The 21,536-nt window shown below is 33.1% G+C and overlaps 1 protein-coding gene across 5 annotated transcripts in view; it reads left to right on the forward strand.

The window, feature by feature from the left end:
* Positions 1-8,549: 8,549 nt before the first annotated feature.
* The window catches only part of LOC148628040 (uncharacterized), a 64,393-nt gene continuing 51,406 nt past the window's right edge, over positions 8,550-21,536 (forward strand). For 2 of the 5 annotated variants that reach the window (XM_088583838.1, XM_088583851.1), the window contains exon 1: positions 8,550-8,773. The gene's annotated coding sequence lies outside the window, so the exon portion shown is untranslated. Of the gene's footprint in view, positions 8,774-18,062; positions 18,082-21,536 lie in introns of those variants that run through there. The other 3 variants (XM_088583870.1, XM_088583878.1, XM_088583843.1) reach the window with 3 other exon arrangements.

Consider the following 21,536-nt stretch of genomic DNA (forward strand, 5'->3'; position numbering starts at 1 on the left):
TCAAAATGGTAATTTTTTTAAAAACAATGTTTCACCCTCTGCCTGATTCTTACAGAGACCAGCACTTAAAATAGTTCTAAAGTGGATAATATGTGATTCAGCAATGTTTCTCTACAAAAAAATAGTGTGGCTGGGAACCTTTCAGAATACAAAATATGCAAGAGACTGTAGCATTTTATGGATTACTAATATAAACGAATAAAATAAATGACGCATACCAAAGGAACGTGACCAAGTTATATATTGTACGTTAATATATGAAGAATCATTTTCGTTTGTTTCAACATAATTTATGTAAAGTTAACAAAATCAAAAGCAATTCTAGTAACCATAAAATATAAGGTTACACAAATATCAATAAATAGAATATATCATCTTTTATTTTTTTACTATTATTTTTTTTTTTTTGTAAATATCATCTTTGCAATATACTTCCATATGACACGAATGTTACCTTCAGATAAATGCAACTTAAACAAGGTATACACATTAAAAATGAAATGTTATTGCATTACGTTACAATGACATAAAAAAATATCAATCAATCGCTAATTGTTTGCACGAATTCGAACTTAATAAATGCATTCGACATGCAAAGTGTGTACTATGTTAACCTAAAAAATTCGTACTTCAAAAGGACAGATTCAAATTTGGGCAATATAGCATTCTTTCCCATATATATAGGATTTTATACAGGATTTAATAAACACATATTTGAACTCTTGTATCATGCATTTGACATGCATATTATATGTTTGAAAGATTTCTCTCTTGTTCATTGTGTTGAACACAATAAATTGTAGGCGTTCCTATTGCAAACATATTTAACAAATTATGAAAATATTGAGTGGTAGTATTGAGTAAAATGCTTTTGAGATAAAATGTTCAGATTCATTCGGTATTATGTTCCATACGGTGAATTTAACAAAAGGCGGTGTTGTACTTACGAAATCAATATTTTCGGGCAGGTTGAACTTTCCATATTTTATTCATACAGCTTAAGACAATGTAACTGTTAAACCCTGCAGTAATCGTCTTTATATACAAACACAAGGTGTCGAATACTTCTGTGTTGTATTCGTGCACCTGTACACATTTGCCTGCTTTAAAAAGCCACGTCAATGATTATCAAAAATGGTTGTTAACCAGAGGATTCTCCATCCAATCCATGAAACAATATGATGTTTCCTCGACCGCTATAGGGATATATCAATATGTGGCAGGTGTAACCTATAGTAAAAGGAAGATAAATATAGAAACAAAACTTTCAGTTGAGAGATAAATATTTTATTTTTGTAAAAGATACGAAACTAGTAATTAAAAAGATCCTTACTTGGTATTACAGGTTAACTTCCTGTCAGACTGAAATCGGTCTCTCAGTGCTTCTAAGTTCAAAGGATAAATTCGTAGTGATAAACGTCCTCCAAAATTAAATAATGCCAGTATTTAAAAGCAATTTTATCGTTTTTTTTTTTTATTTCAGGATAAAAACTCGGCAAAGAGTTGCATTTTGCTCCTTCTCTAAGCCTCACTCACATACAGGCTCTGGTTGTTTTTTTGTCGACAATATTTAAATATTGTACGTGTTCAGAAAACGTTTTAGTATAGTTATGTATGATACTTTCCTAGACTGCGTCTCTTCGGAAAAACAGAATGAATACGACTTTAATAGACAAATATGTATTTTTTAATGAAAACAACCTTTGATAATTAAGGTCTTTTTCTTCTGTATTGCTTATGTAATTTTTTGTTCAGTCTACAAGACATTTAAAATATTAGCAAACCCTCAAACATAATGATATGGTATTATACGCTACAACTTATATGAAAAAAATAAAACATGATTGTGAAAAAAAAAACGATTAAAATAATTGACAATCAGTGACTTTGTAATGTAGTCACGTTTTTTTAAGTAATCGGTGCTTTTGATTATCTAATGCTGCACTTGTATTCAAACCAAGAGTCAATCACACAACAGAATTATGTAATATTGACTTCTCAAAGTGAATTCAGAATGGAATTTAATTTTCAAATCACATGTCTAAACGCAAATTAATGCATTTGACATGCATATTACAGGTAATCTTATGCCTTCTCTTTGGAGATATATTGATTTGTGGGTGTTTCAGTAAACGTATGATTTGAAAAATGAACAATACGACTCAACGGAACACAAAACAAGTCAAAAAGTATCATCTTACACCTGGGAAGGAATTCATTGTCCTGGGAAATATCTTTATAAAATTATAAGTGCAATGAATTTTATATTCTCTAAAGCAAATATAATTTACACATAATCAAAAAGACCAGGTGATTATTTTCGTTGACTGTATGGAAGGAAATTGTATTTAACAAGTATATTTAGAATACACTTTCAGTGCAATCACAACAATTACCAAAATGAACAGTACAGTTAGTACCAACTACTTTTTTTGACATATATAATATATGAAAAAAATACAAGGTTTTAAAATACAATATAAGACAATCCTGTAAATATTAACAAACAGGCGCGGATCCAAGGACTGGCGCACCGGGCGTACGCCCCCCTCCAAAATCAGTAAGAAAAAAAATTTTCACCTCAAGTTTCACCACATAATATTTTTTGCCTTGCTTTGCACGGAATTTAATTCAATTAACGCCCCCCTAAACTCAATAATGGATCCGCCCCTGAAATAAGCTAGCAATCAAGAACATAAAGACAAAACAATCAAAAACACACAGACAAAACAATGGAAACAGAACAACAACAACAACAAAAGACAGAAATACTGTTCTCCATAAATATTTTTTTTTCTTTTTGTTATTTTGTTGTTGTTTTTGTTGATTGAGGCGAAGGGAAGGTAATTGTAATTTTTATTTTTAATTTCCTTAATTTCAATTCATCACTGTCTATTGACTATAGCTAATATCGACTAAAAGGAAAATCAAAATATTTCCCCTTCTTCGTGGAGCTTATGACCATATTTTGTATAGAACAAATATCACTTAATTTGACCAGAACTTCAAATGTTGTAACCTTCCTGTGATTAAGTCATCACATTAACATAGGACCTCATCAAAATGCCATTAACTTTTCTGGTAATTATGTCGATGTTTCTTAGCTTACTAAGAAAGGAGAAGTCGCGAGCATGTGCACTTTTATTTTATCCTTAAAAATCCTGGACATTAAAATTAAAGTCGATGACCGCACTTATGACTTTGAGGTTAATTTACCGTTACAAATCTCCAGACTCGTCGATATGCTAAAAGTACACTCTAAATGCAGACCTTTCGCAAAAATAACTTGTTAACGGGCAATTGAAAATATACCGAACCATACTCCACATGGATCATTACAATGTAGTGGTCCTGATCTGCCATGCATTAATGACATTTGATTTATCAGTGTCAACAGTAAACGCCCTTTTGATGTTCGGGAAAACTTAAAAGCAAATTAATTTCACAGTGCAAAGTAAATGCACTTCAACACTCGTCATTAATGCGCCTAAATTTCACTGAACGAAAAATGACATACGGGTATTGTTATTTTGGCAGATCATTAAGTTGCTAACTGGATTTTTTTCATAAAATGTTTTCAACCGATTATGTCATTAATGTAAAAGTGCGTGTGAGTAATGGGTTTATTGGTTAAGAGGTAGTAGATATTGAAATTGTTATCAAAATTATATCAAATATCACGATAATATCGTTTCAAATAAATGATACTTTTAAAACAAATCGGAGTAAAATGTACTTTAGATATGGATTCGCTATCATCAAATTAAGGCCCGGTGCACCGAGCGAGCACTTTCCCTATATAAAAATTAATAATTTAACATTACGAGCTCTGCACATTTGCTGTGAGATCGTTCATCTAATATTTATTTCTCATTTTTGTGAAAGATTTCTTTGGAACATATTAAATATTTTAATCTGCCCTTTTTGTGCATTATACTTGGGATAGAACACACTGACTGTGCTTGTCCATATCTAATACGTTTCCAAATCTGGCTGCATTATCAAATTGTCAATACCTCTTTTATACATTTATTCATTAACATGATCGTATATTATTTCCTCGATAAGGCCTCGATGGAAATTATGAACGGTAATACCAAATTTTACTTACTGATAAACTCCAGGTAATATTCAAAAGGAATAGTCAAAAAGGAAAGTCCATATAAGAAATGGCAATAACAGGGTAAAAACAGAATGAACCGGACTTGGTGCAAGCATTCCCAATGGAAATGGCGGGTTTAACCGGGATTTTTAGCACGATGAACCTATTGCTTCCATTAAGAAGACACCAACTTAAAGATATATCACCATAGGCACATCACCATATCATCTTACTCCAGAGAGCACATCTTCATTGTCCTATTTTCGTCAAAACTATATTTCTTTACTTCAAATAAATATGACGCTTAACTAAAAATCACATTTCATAAGTTCTGAGGTCAGAAATACTCAACAGACTATGTATAATGACTGTTTTTATTTGCTGTGCCTTCATGAGTTAATGACACTAGCTCCTAATTTTAACAAGAGTTTTTTGGTGTTTGCTCAGTGTTGTTTGTTTTTTTTTGTTTGCTTTCGCTCTTATTTTTTCCCGTTGGCAAACAAGGTTGTCGTTGTTTTTTTCAGCTTGGAAAGACTTCGAAGGTAAAGTTTGATTCTAGAAGTGTAATGCTAATTTCAGGATTAACCATTCCTTATTTTGTAGACCTGTAAAATCGAGCAGACGAAATGTGCAGATTGTGTTTATTCAATTCCATAATTAAGGTATTTATGAGCTCTGAAGAGTATGGAAATCTATATCATTTACGAGGTTTGAAATCAGACAAAAAGAAATTTTCCCAAAATCAATAGATTCGTCCTACAAGTACGTCAAAGGCATTTCAACCAAATTAAAGTTTCGCGTATTTTTTTTATTCGTCTCCTATGAAGCTTTGAATAAATTAAGAACATGGTACTTTCAGAATCCATACCATGTCAAAACAGAGGATTACAATTTGAAAGCATTTAATTAGCATATCAATTGCATTTAAATTGCATTTAGACATGTAAAATTTTTATAAGAATTAAGAAGTATAAAATTACATATTGCATAATTCTTAAGTTGTATTGACAGGGGTACACCAGTGAGGGCATTTCCTTTAAAATGGTCTGCTCAAAATGGTCTTTGTGAACTTATCTTCCCACTCTTTCTAAATACCATTCATCCACGATATGTAAAGCCTATCAAAGGGTTCTCGTGCTTCTAAGGATACTTTATCGCCTAGTGATATTTTCAATATAGCCAACACTTTCTCTTTTTGAACTAATGTTTGGTTTAAACTTTAATCAAAATTTCTGGTCGTGTTATCTCATTGATGTTGTTTTATTTGATAGAGCACCAAATATTGCAACTGCACATTGAATGAACCACAGTTACACATTTTCACCAAGAACGGTTATTTGACAAGGCAATTAGGTTCTTAAACTAGAAACGATTTTTACTGTTTGAATGTCAGGTAGAGTCGATTGGTAGGTAAAAAAAATACAGCCTGTTACCCATTGCGCGTCAGCCGCCCGGTCAACAGAATATAAATGAATAGTAAACAATTAATAATTTCTCAGTTTTTTAATGATAAACATTCTGAAAGCAGGAAAATAAAACATGAAACCTCTCATCTGGATTTGTGACAAACAGACCTGAACATCCTATTAAGATGATAGTAATCAGAGGTTAAAAATCGAGAAGCAATCTTAACCAAAACCAAGGTCGCACATTTTGATATAAAGGAATTACAACTATCTATTTCATGCTTCATATGTCTTCCATGTAACCGAGTTTTATTTAATGAAGTTCAAACTTTCCTATGGTTTTCCCATTTGCAGATGCATCACTGCACCTTGTACAATATGTTCAATACGAAAAACAGCTGTTTATGGGATTTAATTGATCCGAAGTTGTTTTTAATTCAAAACGAAGAAATGATAATTACATTTAAGTACCAATCCATATAAAATTCAGACAGTGCCAATGGTAGAGGTGACACAAAGTGCGGGAAAATATCCACCGAACAAGCAATGATTTTCGATCTGCTTACGTCATAAAGTCCTTCATTTATACTGATTTGTATTTTGGAGAAAACCAAACAGTCATCTCCCGCTTAAATCAGCCAAATCTGGAACGATATCTCAGAGTTAGAGTCTTTACATACAATATTTACCATTTTTGTGTTTTAAATGCAACATCCGAAGGTCAAGACAAAAGAATTGGCATGTTGTCTGTAATTGTCTCTGAATGAAATATTAAATTGGATCTTATGGTGTTTTTTTTTTTGCATTTATCGCCCTCTGTCTGATATCAATTACGACTGACACTTAAATGGTAATCTCGTCGTACCGACAACTTGTACATGTATAATTGCATAATCATGATATTTTTAATAGAGCGTAAGAACTATTTATGCATATTTTGTAGTCATCATGTTCTTTGTGAAAGCCTTTTTATCTCCGATTCATAATAGAAATGTTTTGTATATTTTCAATACCTCATAATGTACGAATTACAAATAAAAAAAGTTGTCTAGTTGGATGGCAAAATTTTATCTTACATGCTTGCTAATACTAGGTTTTCACAGTCTCGGGTCAATTCTGACTTACTGGAGTACTGCACTTTTTACCTTAAGATATGACTTCTTTTTCTTTGGTTCTTTTATTTTTTTTTTTTTATTTTCATTTCTTTTTAGGCATTGCACAACGAGTTTTTTTTTCACCCGAGTGGCTTATTAAGCCCCGTATGAGCTCATCGACTGAGATATTTCATTGTTCCTTGAATCCGTAGAGTAAGAGAAATAAAGGGAAAAAACTTGGCAAAAGGTGTCCGTTGCTCTCCTCAACCAATTTTATTACAATTTCAAGAACTTAATAATAAAAGATTCATGGTTATGGATGATGGGCCTATTCGGGAGTTTTCACTCGCAAACCACACTGTACTTAATTTTTACGAGGACAACAATGCCTCAAAAACAACTTTTGAAGGCCACTTCTTCTTAAAAAAAATTCAAGAAAAAAACATGATGACGTAACAATGCATTGTTATTATAAGTGGTCGTTTTTAAAAATGTATTTTTTGTATTGCATAAAATGTACATTTAGTGTAATACTCCAGTTTTAAGTTATAATTTTTTCTAGTTGCTAGTTTTCGTTTTCAATTATGATAAACTTTTCAATATTTGTTGTTTGAGGCGTGTGGAATGTGTTGTCTGAAAGAGTAATCAAAGAATTTAACGGAAATCAAAAGAATGAAATCCAGGAACAAAGGTCACACAACAAAGAAAATACAATAACCAAAATAATACATACAAAGTAATAAAAGTAAATGAGCGCAGGCGCGTAGCTGCCGTTAGGCAAAAAAGTTTTTGCCTGCACTTAATTTTGCCATTTTTTTTTTTTTTTGGAGACAAATTACATCCAGGAGAGGCATAAATGATGCTCTAAAACGCTATCTCCGCGGATCTTCGGGGGGGAGGGCTTCGCCCCCCTGGACCTGCTGGGGGCCTTAATTGGCCCCCAGACCCCCTGCTGTAATTTTGCCTACACTTCAATTTGGCCTCAGCTACGCGCCTGGAGCGACTCGGCCTTCACTAAAAACTAGGAGCATGGATCAGGTGCACCGGTAGGGTAAGCATATGTTTTTGTTTCTTGAGTTTGTTTTCTTTTTGTACTTGTCACATTTTGTGGGGTTTTTCTTTACGGTGCCATGTATTCATCTATGGATGATTATCATGAGTTAAACTAAAAGTAATTGGCTTTCTGGTTCTTTTCTATTCAAGTGTTTGACGATAACACATTCTCTGTGATTTTTAGAATGGTTTACCCTTTCTTAGTTCTAACTCGTTCCATTTGACGCTCATAAGCCATTGCATAAATAATGAATTGCTGAGTCCGCTAAAATAAGTGAAAATTGACTGATGATGCATCATTAATGTGTACATTGTACACAAAGCGAAGGCCTTTTATGAAACGAAGTTATATTTGTTTTTCATAAGGTTTAGAATTCAAGTCCTAATTTTAGCTCTAATTCCCAGTGGACTATTTTATGGTATTTTGTTCTTCATATATTTATCAACCTATTTTGTGTTTATTTTTTAGTGTGGTAACGAGAAAGAATGAAGTGTTGAATGAGTATATGCATATTGTATGTTTTTAATTGACAACCACTCTTGATTTCTTTCATTTAACACGAGCTATGTTTTGGAAACTTTGTTTACATCATTTAGAAATCTTTTCAACAAAGAACATAATCGGCTCTTTCATGTTATTTTGATAACATAACAAAATACTACCGATAACATTCTAAAAAATAATTCGGATTGAAATAGATTTCCGACAGCTGGGACTGTTGTTTTGGTTCGTAATATGGGTGTTGAATACGAATATGACGGTCGGCTTGACCTGAAAGTTCTCTTTTAAGACGGCATTGTGCTTAATATACTTAGCGTTACTTGCAATCAATAAGTCATGTATGTAGTGGAGAGTTATGGACAGAAGCAAAAATGTTTTGTTAGATATCTGGGTACTTTATTTACTCCTGGTAGTTAGATAGATAAATTCAATAAAGCAACTGCCATTTATACAGCGTCACCATAACGACAGAAAGAATGGCGGCATTTGAATGGACTGACGCAGTCCCGGTTTTGATTGTCTTTTCAAGTTGTTGAAATAAAGGGATTTAATCCAGTACAGTTCGTTATGTCTCAATTCCAGAATTAGTAGTTTAAATGTCCGACTTCGATCGAAGGTAAGTTTATTTTTGCTTCTGTAACTACATATTTCACAGCCTTAACATATATATATCGAGACACCAGGCATCTATTTTTTTAGTGTTTCGGTATGAGGTTGACGCAAATCTAATAGCCTTAGAAAAAAATAAGCAATCATTACATTTTCAATGATACACCCAGTCTTTCATACTTTGTAATGCATATCAATATTTTATTTCGGTAGGTCAAAAAGTCTATAATGTAAAAATCGCACACATCGTAAATATAAAAGCTTAGGTAATTACTTAGAGATAAACTATACTTTCTGCTTCAAATATTCATAATAGTTTATTTTTGCAACATGCACATTTAATTATAGATGATGTGTTTGTGTTTCCATGACTTAATTCAATATTTTACTGTCACTGTTTGACACATAGGCATGTACCCAAATAGATGTCGTTCCTTCTTGCACGAAATGTATGTTTTTTAGATATTCTCAAGAGAAACTTTTCATGCAATGTTAATCTTTTAATTACATAAGATAAAACTTTCGCCAACATTAGCAACAGTTACCTGAAAATATACATTCCTCTCAATTATGCGAAAAGGATATTTTGGTTTAAAAATTAGGTTAAAAATGCAAATTAGTCATAATAGATCTTTTTTTTCAAAATTATACTACTGTCCTGTACTCATTTACGTGAAAACATCTTTCATATATCAATATAAAAATGAATGATATTTTGGGCCTTTTTTCAACAAAATGAATACTTGATTTATAACAAAATATTCCCTTGGTTTTAGAGTGGAAGTTAAAACATAAATTTTGAAGCTCATATATCAAAAGAACTTCAATGAATTTTTTCTCGTTTAATTTAAACATAAATCATGATGTTATATTTCACGTTGTAAATTTTCCAGTTAATTGTATTAATTAAAATTTATAATATATTTAATAATGTAGCTGTCAAGATGTTCAAAAGAATTGTTTGGAATTACAAATGTCTAACATATCTTTACGAAGGATCAACTTCAATATCTTAAATTTTATCTGTAAATTTATTCCTCAACAATAGACCTTTTAAATCGTAGTTAAACGTGTATAAAAATGCGGCTGTATCTGAATAATCTCTTTACACCTGTAAAGGCAGAACACAATACAACTTATTTATTTTGTATATAAATATAAAATGCAAAGTAATTATTCTGATGAGCACATCGAACTTGGATTAGACTAAGAGCATTTTAGCTTTGCGTAGTGTATATATTGCATATTTGACGTTTCTGTCGTTGGAAAAGTGGGGGAGTATATATTGTTGAGGGTTAGCCGCTATGACAAGCAGTTTCCTAAATTACTATGTTATTTTTAATCATAACTGAGTCCCTTCCATTTACAGTTTATATAATTGCATACTAAACAATAGGCCTATGTGTTTTTCACAGTCTTAATACAATCATGAAGTGCAGGGGCAGATCCAGAAATGCATAAATGATTTCGGGGATGTTCAATCCAGAAAATATGAATTGCTAAAAAGTGGATGCACCAGGTTATTTTTTCGCTAATTTTTGTCCAAATTTGTACACATAGAGCAAATGTTTTGGAGGAAATAGGGTTCAGCTCTCCTCGAACATCGCCTCTGGATCCGCCACTGTTATGACATTTACAAAACAGTTTGCGATTATGATGTCCGTATATTAAGACATTTATGTAAAAAATTTTAGTATGCTCATAATACGTGTGCCCTTATAGTTGCAGGAAAAAAACATGTAATCAATATGGCATCTGTTTTACACTCCAGATGCGATACGTTTTACACTATTTTGGTAACAAATCATTTATATGAACATGTATTTATAAAACGTGCTATTTACTGCAGTTATTTTACTTCAAAATCTTTTATGGGGGTGGTACCACAAAGTGCCAGCGTGTTTGTTCATATCTCTCTTTATTGTTTCGTTACGTAACTTTAATCTCACGGACCTTTCTTAAAAGCTTTTTATCACTGTAGAAAGTCGCGTGCAAGCTTAGAAAAAGAAAAAGATAGAAAATCGCTGAAAACAAAGACTAAAAAGATAAAAGGATACAAATAAAATCCACAATGCTAGCTGTTTTTTTCACATTGAACACATTTCGAAATGATTTAAAAAAACATCAAGGGTAGTCCAGGAATAGACATTCCATATGTACTTAAAGAACGAATATTGAATTCATTTCTGTTAAAAAAGAAGTTACAAGGGAAGGATATAGGTGCAGTCTTTTGTGTCCTTGTAGATACTGACTCATTTGAAACAATTACGTAAATTATCATGAATTTTGCTCGATCGTCGAGAAGATTATTCATTGTCATTATGGAAAAGAAAATGGAAAAAATGAAAGCGATATTTCAAACAGACTTATTACTAGGTTAAAAGGAATTTTATCTTTATTTTAACAAAAGAAAAATGAAGACGATGGACTATTGACGGGGGGTCAGATTGCTATCCCAAAATACCCCCAAAAATGTAGATTAAAGTCTATTTTTAAAGTGGATATTGCCGGTATTTTTTGTAAGTATTTGAAAGGGTTTATATTTATCATGGTTAGATGAATAATTAGTAAATAACTTCAGGATTAAAATTTAAATATGATGTGAAAATATTGCTGTCAAAATATTCGTAAATTTAGTATATTAAGGGAGCAAATTAAATATTTGTATAAGATATTCTTTAGATTCAAAGGGTAGAAAAGAGGAATCGAAAGTCGATTAGAATGAAATAAAACCTCAAAATTTTAATTGTTAATTCTAGGTTTTAAGTATGTGTCATCTGAGGATAAAACACTTAAAAATAAAATTACAATCGTGGATCATTTGAACTGTTTCCGTTCATCGTAATACTTTTAAATCACATTTAGTAAAAAAAAAACAGGAGGCTCCCAGGAGCCTGAATCACTCACCCTGTTGAATTTTGCCTTTCAAGGGCAATAAATTAAACAAGAAGTTGTCCAACAATTTTGACTCAAGAAAATTTTGATAGGACTTATCATAAGGATCATTTCAGTAAACGAAAGTCTTAATCAATCAGAGTTTTCAAGACACTGGCTGAAGACTGTAAAAAAACCACTTGCCATTTTCCCCTGTCAAGGGCAATAACTCTTATAAGAAGGCGTCTGACAATTTTTATGCCTGAAGACTTTTACAGTCCTAAAAATAAGGATCATTTCAGCCACTGAAAGAATTTGGCTAAACCTAACGGTTTTGGAGATATATGCGCATCACAAACCCCCACATCAGTTCTATGCATGATACCCCAAGGAACATTCGTACTAAGTTTGGTTCCAATTGGTCAGGTAATGTCAGAGGAGGTTTTTGAAATAAATAACATTAAAAATAGAAAAAAAAAAAAAAAAAAAAAAAACGTCGAAAAAAGGGCAATAACTCCAACGTGGCTGAACAGATTCAAATGAAAATTTGACCGCAAATAGATCTCATCATGCTGAACACTTTTACCCCCATGTCAGAATTAGGCTAAACCTAACAGTTTTGGAGATATACATATGTGAAAAACTACTGTCTGACCCCTATGTTTTATTTTTAGTAACGGCGGCCATGTTTTTCGACGGATCAAAAATCCCCACATCAGTTCTATGCAGGATACCCCAAGGAACAGTCAAACCATGTTTGGTTCCAATTGGTCGAGTAGTTTCAGATTAGAAGAGTTTTGAAAATTTTAAACGACGACGACGGACGACGACTACGGACGCCAAGTGATGGCAATAAAAATATGTTGATTTTGTGTTATTGCTACTTTTTTAAGTATTGAAGTTAATGTGAATCGTTGTAAGCTTTGTAATTGTATCGATTTTGTTCTTTATTATTTGGTTGGTCAGTTTTGATTTTGACTTCCTTGGTTTGTATTTCGTTTTTAGATGTTCGTTAGTAAAATTTACATCGATGACTATGCGTGTGTATTTTACTCACGAACATGCAAATTTAGTGATATTTCAATTACATATGTGATAAACACAAATTCAGTTATATTTCAAATGCATATGTGATCATCACTTCTTAGACGAGTGCGACATCGGTATTTTGAAGTATCGAAGATACCAAAGTTGAAGTCCATTCTCCCTTGATTATCCAAAGCTCTCTTTTCTTGCTAAACTGGAAGTAAAACAGACATGTGGCTCCAAGCTCCGAAACAGCGTTTGACGTTCGAAATTCACTCTTGACTTTGCAGCCAGTCCTCTCAGAAGAATCTTTCAAAGTCGGGAAAATGTGAATGATTTTACGCGACGCTATCCGATTGTCAAACGACGTTTGACTGGTATAATGTCAGAAAATTTCGAAAGGCCTGTCTACAGCGGTTAGTAAGCGAGGAAGCGTACGACTGCAGCAGCGTGGAGATTGGTGTGGCTCTGGACATTCATTTATGTTAAAGGAGAATCATAACTTAAAAAAAAATACACAAAAAATACACCTCTTTTTGAAGTACTAGATTCTAGATTCAGTAAAGTTGAGGGTTTGATTCAATGCTTTTTTACTCTGACAAAACTTGAGAAAAAGCAATTCAAGTGTAATTAGGGAGCTACCATTTAATTTTCGCGGAGGGTAGGGGGGTGCTAAGATGAAATTTGAGATAAAAAGGCCGGATCCAAATATCTGGACATAAAAAGAGGAGTGCAGGTCAAATGGAAATAATATAAAGGCATGTTTTCTTATTGTTCCTTTATTTTTTTTTAAAAAAACGTCTGCACAAAGAGCGCCGAAGAAAAAGAAGAGAGGGATGAATTATATTATAAAGAAGGCAGTATAAAACATTCTTCTGAGCTCCTCTCCATAAAAATCGAATGGTAGATTTCTTAAGAAGTATTAGATATTTTCTACAGGTAGGCTGGTTTCATTTCGTAAAACTATTGAATTGATGATTCTTTAAGCATTTTCTAAAAGGTGAAAGAAACTTTTAATTGACTTAAAACAATGTGAAAAAATGGCATCAAACTAGGCTTGACCTCAAGTTGAGGTTTTCCTCAAATCCATTACTTACTGAAATATTGACCAACCAGCTAGCTTAAAATTTTGAAAACCAAAAAGTTTTGGGAACATTTCATCTTTGGATTTGTTTCTAAGGAATATCTTCATGAAGGCTTACATGTAAAGCTTTTGCGAAGACGGAAGTGAAAACAATTTGCCGCCTAAAATGAAACACTCGGCAATGGTGTGGTTCTGAAACAAATGCATCGCAGTAACTTACATGTAAATGATTTTCAAATTTTTAACAATGTGAAAAGGTTTATACATCATACAATTTTGAAAAAGAAATTGACCTAAACTTTTAGATTTTAAATAAAGCCAAGAAAAAAATAATAGGGTATGTAGGGTAACCTTATAATAAAGTCTTTTTTTTCTCTGGTCTAAAGCTTTTTGAACCTGGTCGGAACAAAAACGATAAAGGTGGTATTTATCAAAAAATCAATTGGTTTGATACATATAGAAAGATTTACGGCGTACCGACCGAACCATCCAACAAGGCAGGGGTCCTGACATGTCGAATCTTTGAACTTTACTGAAACAAGGTCAAATAGTTTTCCTCAGATAATTAACAAGAGTAACAGATAATTAATAACAAATTGAATTTCGTAGATTATTTCTAGATCTTGACAAAGTAAATTTTCAACTTCCTTACTTAAACGAAAAGATTTAGACAGTTTAACCTTCAGAGGTGCAAATTAGACAATACGTCTAAAGCTGTCAGTACGATCATGTAATTAGTAAGATCACACATCTAGTCACCATGTCAGGGATATCAAGCCTTTTGTCACGCTAGGAGTGCTTGATTTGTGTCTGGTAACATGGTCACGCAAGGAGTGCTCTCGATTGGTGTCTGGGAGCAAGTACTGTTCCATTGCAGTGAAGTTTTATATTTGGTTTAAACGTACTGAGTAATTATTTTAATTGTTGGTTCTAATTTCAATTTCAATTAGTATACGGTTTTAAATATTTGAATGATTATCTTGCAACATGATAGCATAACCTTTATCTTGATTGATTTTATCTTGTATACGTTTGATTTGCTTAGTTTTTGTCTTTTATCTTTCGATTTTTCCGTTTCGCGTTTACTGTTGTCATCTTTGATTATTCTTTAAGCTATACCACAGCTCAGATGTATATTTCCATTCCAAATATCCACAGCAGACATAAACACACACCTTAACACTTTTAAGAGTGTTTAAGGACTACATTGATCATTATTCCTACAACGTAAGAGGTTGGAATTCCGTTCCTCCATACCCAACCTATTAATTCCGAGCGCCATATTGCATAACGCTCGTTCCGCCGTTCTTTGAAATCGGCAGAATTATAGTTAACTATTTGCCATTTAAAACTTTTATAAACTAACATACCAAATTAACCAAAGAATTGCCTTTACCAACATTAAGTTCGTTTTGTCAAAAACATGTTGCATTCCGTAAAATAAGTGACCTAATTCAAAATGGCTGGTCATTTTGACAACTGTCTTCATTACAAATGTTTTCTAGGTATTTAACAAATATTTAGGATTTTTATCGGTCGATTTCCGGTAAGTTAAACTTCTTTTATGTAAATAAAAGACTGAAAATATTTTAAAACACAAGTTTAGCTAATTCACATTGGCGGTGGCTTTCAACATGTCAGATGCTAGAGGTTACTAGGATGGCACCAAGTAAGAAAATAGTTTGCCAGACAACCTCTAGCACTGCTGGAGTACATTGATCATTTGCCTTCATAAAATGGAATGTTATTAGGACCATTAGGAATTTTCTCATCACGAGTCCATCCCATCGCAAAAAGCGTTAAAAGCAAATCCAATTGAATTGGTAGTAGTGAATATGGTAAGTAAATGAGAAACAAATAAGTGCTTCGATAAGGTTGCGCAAACAACATTCTACGATACTATACTGAATATCTGTACGTTTAGGGATACGATAGGAGAGAAATATAAGAGTTCAAAGATTGCTAAGGTATTTTGACTCTGCCACTTTGCCAGCATGGCTAGAAATAAGACCAAAACAGAAACATCAACTCAATGCAGAACGCCGTTCGAAAACAATTAATGCCGGTTCTACTGTGAGAAGAATCCCAAACACCGATAAAGATTACAATATCATTTTTTTGCTGGAGTAAGTTACGCACACACTAAATGATTTATGATTAATTGGCCTAATTTGATTTTTTGATATTATTTGCAGTAAACTTTGATCCTTAGATGGGGAACAGATTTATTTGTATTGTACAACCACCTATTGACACCACATTTATTTGGCTTTGTTCCTTATAGAAGCCTTTTGCGTGCAGGAGTCAATTTGGACCGTTTAGATATTAGTGATAACATGAAAACAGTTTATCTCAAATCACTTTATCAAGATTTAAACATAAATTATATGTATGTGATATGAAGTGATGGACAAATATCCGGAGTTCAGTAGTAAACGCGTGTCCCTTAAGTTTGCTGTCGAATTATGTTCTGTCTTATCTTCGGTAGCACTTGAAACATATTGTATGGATATTAGACTTGTATCGCCAGTCTCTTGTGTAATAATTATTTTGAGTTTATGCAGGAACAAGTCAAAAGGAAAAATTCTTCACATTTTGAACCTCGAATCAAACAATTGCATTGAAAAAAATAGTGCATGTCAATAAAAATGATAATAAAATAATGATAATGATGAAAAACGAAATAGAATGAAATAATGATAAAAAAAAATAATTGCAATATGATTGATAATTACTACAGGAATGTACTGTTCCTTTATTCCTCATAAAAATTATGTACTAAGTATCAGTCCATCTTCTGAAATCCAAATACTGCCTATAGTTCATGGTGAAAAAAAAACAAGCAACAAATGATGTTTTTCAGTCTACATATGACATATTTTCCACTTAACAATGGTCCTTTCTGTATTCAGATTAGTATTTTTTAGAAAACCATTCATTTATCTCTACAATCAACCACATCAAACATAATCAAGAGCGATAACTCTTGCAAAGATCCAATTTCATACACAATCTATATAATTTTTATCTCAAAAGTGCAATAACTGAATGACAAACTCAGACCCGTTTTGTGGTCTGTAATTGTACTGAACTAGAAATAAATGTGATTTTGGTGATTTTTTGACATGCATGAATCACCTCCTGTCGGAATTTTTTTAAAGACTGCTGCTTTAACAAAATATAAATTTTCTAAGCTAAAACGTCAAAATAGAAATTGTTCGCGCCATGATCGCACCAATTCCGGCTTTCAAAATTAAAAACCATATTTAGTTTTATTTCATGAATATTAATTCATTTCATAAAGAAATACATCTGACCCAAATCTATCGAGGGGTGATTGGATTATCTCTTACACAATCAGGGGTGACATGATTCGGAATATTAAACCGGAATACAAAGGAAGACTACGAAAATGACGTCAAGCGCCTAATTGTGACCTGCTCGTTACCGCCAAACTATTAAATTTTCTTTAAATAAGGTGGTTGATAGCGACTCATTTGATAAATATGTAATAGATTTCGTTTGAATGACTCTAGTTGTCCTTAAGAATAATATTGTCATTGCTGACAAGGGCATAATAAATCATATGGTTCATTTTTTATAATAACAGCAATTGGAACGAAATATCAAAATGAATCTAATCGATTTGTCAAGTGACAAACGTGATTTCTATTGAGGGTTGGAGAAAAAGGTTTTACAAATAGTATTTGGGCGAGGGATTAAACCGTCTCTCACGGAATAAAAGACCGTCGGTTTTATAAGGACAGGTGTTGCCCGGGAAGGCGAACATTTTGATTAAAATGACCAAAACAAATAATAGTACCTTGATTAATTATTCATAACTCTGTCATAATTCTGAGTCATCGATTTCCTTTTTAATCCCTGTCACACACCACAGACACATTATATAAATTGATATATTTCAGCTCAAAGGACTTGCTAAAACGCCATTTGTCTTGGTTTTAGGAAAAATAAAACGATATATTTAAAAACTTTTACTTTTCACGTATAACATTGGTGATATTTAAATAGCAATCTGTTGATAACATATACAGATTGTCATACGTAGCGACTTTGTATTTTAGAATGTATTAGTAGTATTGAAAACCTTTCCTTTAATCAAATGCCTTATCCATATCAACTCACAAATTTCTATTGATCAAGTTCTTAAAGTTGTACAAACATACACTGTGTTTAAAGTTATTTACATAAATCTTAAAACATAAATATCACTACCTTTCGTTGAAATGTGTATTGGAAATTGTACGAAGTTTGAAAGTTACAAAGAAATGTTGGAATAACTGTCGAAATTTTGTTCTATGAACTAAAAGGTAAGTTAACTTGACCGTAGTACATTTTCATTCTTGTAGCAAGAAAAGCAGTTATCTTGGATCGTAGAGTATCTTTTGACGATAAGATATAACTAACATCTACGAAGTGTGGTTTTCATTTCAACTCTATTTGGAACCTCACATATTCAAATCGGTTCATACAGTAGTTAGTATAATCCGTATCGCATAACGAAACCTTTCTAAACCGAACATTGGGCGGATTCAGACACTCTGAAAAAGGAGGGGTGCCAACCGGGGTTCCTCAGAAAAAAAGGGGTTAATAGGACATTATTTGTCTTTATTGTCCATTTACCATTAAAATGAGGGGTGCCAACCCCATGCACCCTCCCCCTGGATCCGCCACTGGAACACCTTTCTGATTGAAGTGTTGGATCGCTTAAGGAATGTGGTTGGTTTACACATGCTTAATGGACCCTTTCAAGTCTATTTTCTCAACAGACTCAGTACTTCCACGAGATAAGTGCAACGCTTTCCCTTAAAAATTCAATTGAAAACAGTTAGTTTTAACATTAATTTCGAGGACGTACCTGCAATTGTCACGAAAACTCGATGTTATTTGAAACTGATATGATGGTAATTAAGACAGTTCCATACGGTGGCAGACGTTCGTTCACTCTTATATAAATGTCAGACGCAGCAAGTTCTGATTTTGGGCTACGCTTCTATATTTCTTTGGAAATTTAGACGCTGTTAGGAACTTGGATACTGTAGGTACCGGAAGATTAGGACAAACTTCCAGTTTATTTATGTATCGGTGTATTCATGTTTCGCTGAAAAGAAAACAAGACATTGCCCATTACGTTGAGCAAAGAATACCTTCAACCAACCATTTCTGTCAAAATCTGCAAGGGGAAACGGTATACAAGTCATCATGTGAAAGCAATATACCAAAATATCTAAGCATTCCCTCTAATATAAACTGAGAAATCTTTTAAAGAAAATTTCAGCGAAAGGACGGAATAATGGGAATGAATGGGTTTTAAACAAGAGGTTCCCAGGAGCCTGAATCGCTCACGGTTAAAGTTTTGCCTTTCAAGGACAATAACTCTAACAAGCAGTTGTCCGACAATTTTGACTCACTGAAGACTGGTAGAACTTACCATAGGAATCATTTCATCAATAGAAAGTTTCTCTCTACCTATTACAGTTTTCAGGATATTGGCTTAGAACTACTAAAACAAAATTTTTCGCCTTTCCAGGGCAATAAGTTCGTCCGACAACTTTAATGTCTTGCAGTCTGTCGTATGCTGTATAATACGGTTCATTTCAGCAACTGAAAGAATTTGGCTAAACCTTACGGTTTTGGAGATGTATGACAAAAACTTCTGACTGGCCCCTTTGTTGTATTTTGGTAACAGCGGTCATTTTTTCGACGAATCGAAAATCCCTACGTCAGTTCTATGCAAAGAAATAACATTAAAAATAGCAAAAACGTCAAAAAGGGCAATAACTCCAACATGGCTTCACAGATTAATATGAAATTCGACCACAGACAGATCTCATCACGCTGAACAATTTTACCCAATTGGCTAAACCTAACGGTTTTGGAGATATATGCGAAAAACTACTTTCGGATCCCTCTGGTCTATTTTTAGTAAGAGCGGGCATGTTTTTCCACGGATAAAAAATTCCCACATCAATAATTCTTACCAAGTTTGGTTCCAATTGGTCAGGTAGCGTCTGAGCAGAAGAGTTTTGAAAAATTGTTAACGACGACGACGGACGCTAAGTAATGGCCTTCGGCCAGGTGAGCTAAAAGAGGACTTCTTAATTCGAATACACAAATATTGTACTTCTGAAATGAGATCGATTGGATTAATGGCACACTTTACTGTTTTTGTTCTCCACTTCCTACTTCAATAACTTCAATGACAAAAACATGTATCAAGCTGATTGAAAAGGTGAATGTATTTACTGCACATTGTTTGCGTGATTTAATCTTCTTAAGGGCTAATTAAATGTTGACTAAGTATAGGGCTGATACCTTGATATACATAAGTGCTTATATGAACGCTGTGAATAGGACGAAGATACATTTTGATGGGTATACACCTATGACAGTTTATCCATTACAAGTAAGTTTTCCCCTTCACATAAAGCCAACTTTTCACTGACCACTGCTTTCGACTGTGACTATAGCTTTATGAAACATATGTAGCCTGATCTTTGCATTTTTGTGATTCAGAAACAGTTGACTGGGCCCGTTTTACTAAATATTGCAAGTCTTTAGTTCGATCGTACCATCCTATGGTTAGGGACAGAAATACGCATCGGAACCGCTGTTAAGTTTTATGCAAGTGAAAGTTTGGGCGCATCTATGGTAATGCGCAGCAGTTTCTAGGAGCCTCAGAACCGATACCTACGTAGTTCTTTATTCGGTCTCTGCACAGCACTTTATCCGCAAATTGCTTGAATCCCTTCGTATTAAAATACAATTACAAAACGCAAAAATAGAAGGACCGATGATAGTTGGAATTGTTTATTATGAATTGTAAAATGGTTGTTTGTGTTATCTTTGTTTTAGTTCGAAATAAACACCATGTCATGCACTTTTTATTGTGTTTTGATCGTGTCTTTTACCAAATCCTGACCTCAGTTCCGTCGAAGAAATCGGGCGTTTTTTTCGGTAAAGTACAGATGTGAAATATGTTCTACTTTTTTTTATAAATTTAAAACATGTACATGTAAATGGCGTAATGATTCCTTCACAACTGACTTATTCAGAGATGTAAATGTGGCAAAATATCATTAGTTGCATAAGAATTAATATAAATATCAATAAATTAGTACTCAATATCGCCCGATATGGTTAGGTATCAAACATGATTGTTTGTAGTCGAATTATTGTTGCGGAAATATTTCATGGTGTGAATGATTAAAGAAGGAGAATTTCAAGATGAAAATATATTCATGCCTGGATTCACACATCCCAAACGAATTTTAGAAAAAAAAACGTAAGTAGCGTGATTAGACCATGTACGTTCATTAGCACCTGACAGATATGTTATTGACGACAAATATTTAATAGCAAACTTGACAGTGGTTTTGTGTAGTAATAGCTATACAAACTGTTTCAAGAACTAAAATGTTTCCCTCAGATGAATAAATATTTGGCCACTTTTGCTTTAACTTATCCAAATTTAGGGAATGCTAAAATAAACTTCATGATAAGGTACATATATACGTTTTGTACTAAGTGATATAAAGATACACAACACATTCATGCTTATGATAGGAGAGTTTTGAAAAAAAAAGCTGTGTTTCAAAGAATACAGGTTATTGTACAAAACAAAAATTAGACAAGTCAGAACATCGCTTTCGTAGAGGAAGCACCCACTTTTCATAATTGCATCTGGAAATACAAAAGAATAGCAAACATATATATTGCAAATTTCGATATGCTGTACACGTGTTTCAGGGAGTAACCTCTCAGC

This window comes from Perna viridis, chromosome 1 (genome assembly GCF_037379345.1).
Source record: "Perna viridis isolate PV_CMFRI_1.1 ecotype Kerala chromosome 1, ASM3737934v1, whole genome shotgun sequence".
NCBI lineage: Eukaryota > Metazoa > Mollusca > Bivalvia > Mytilida > Mytilidae > Perna > Perna viridis.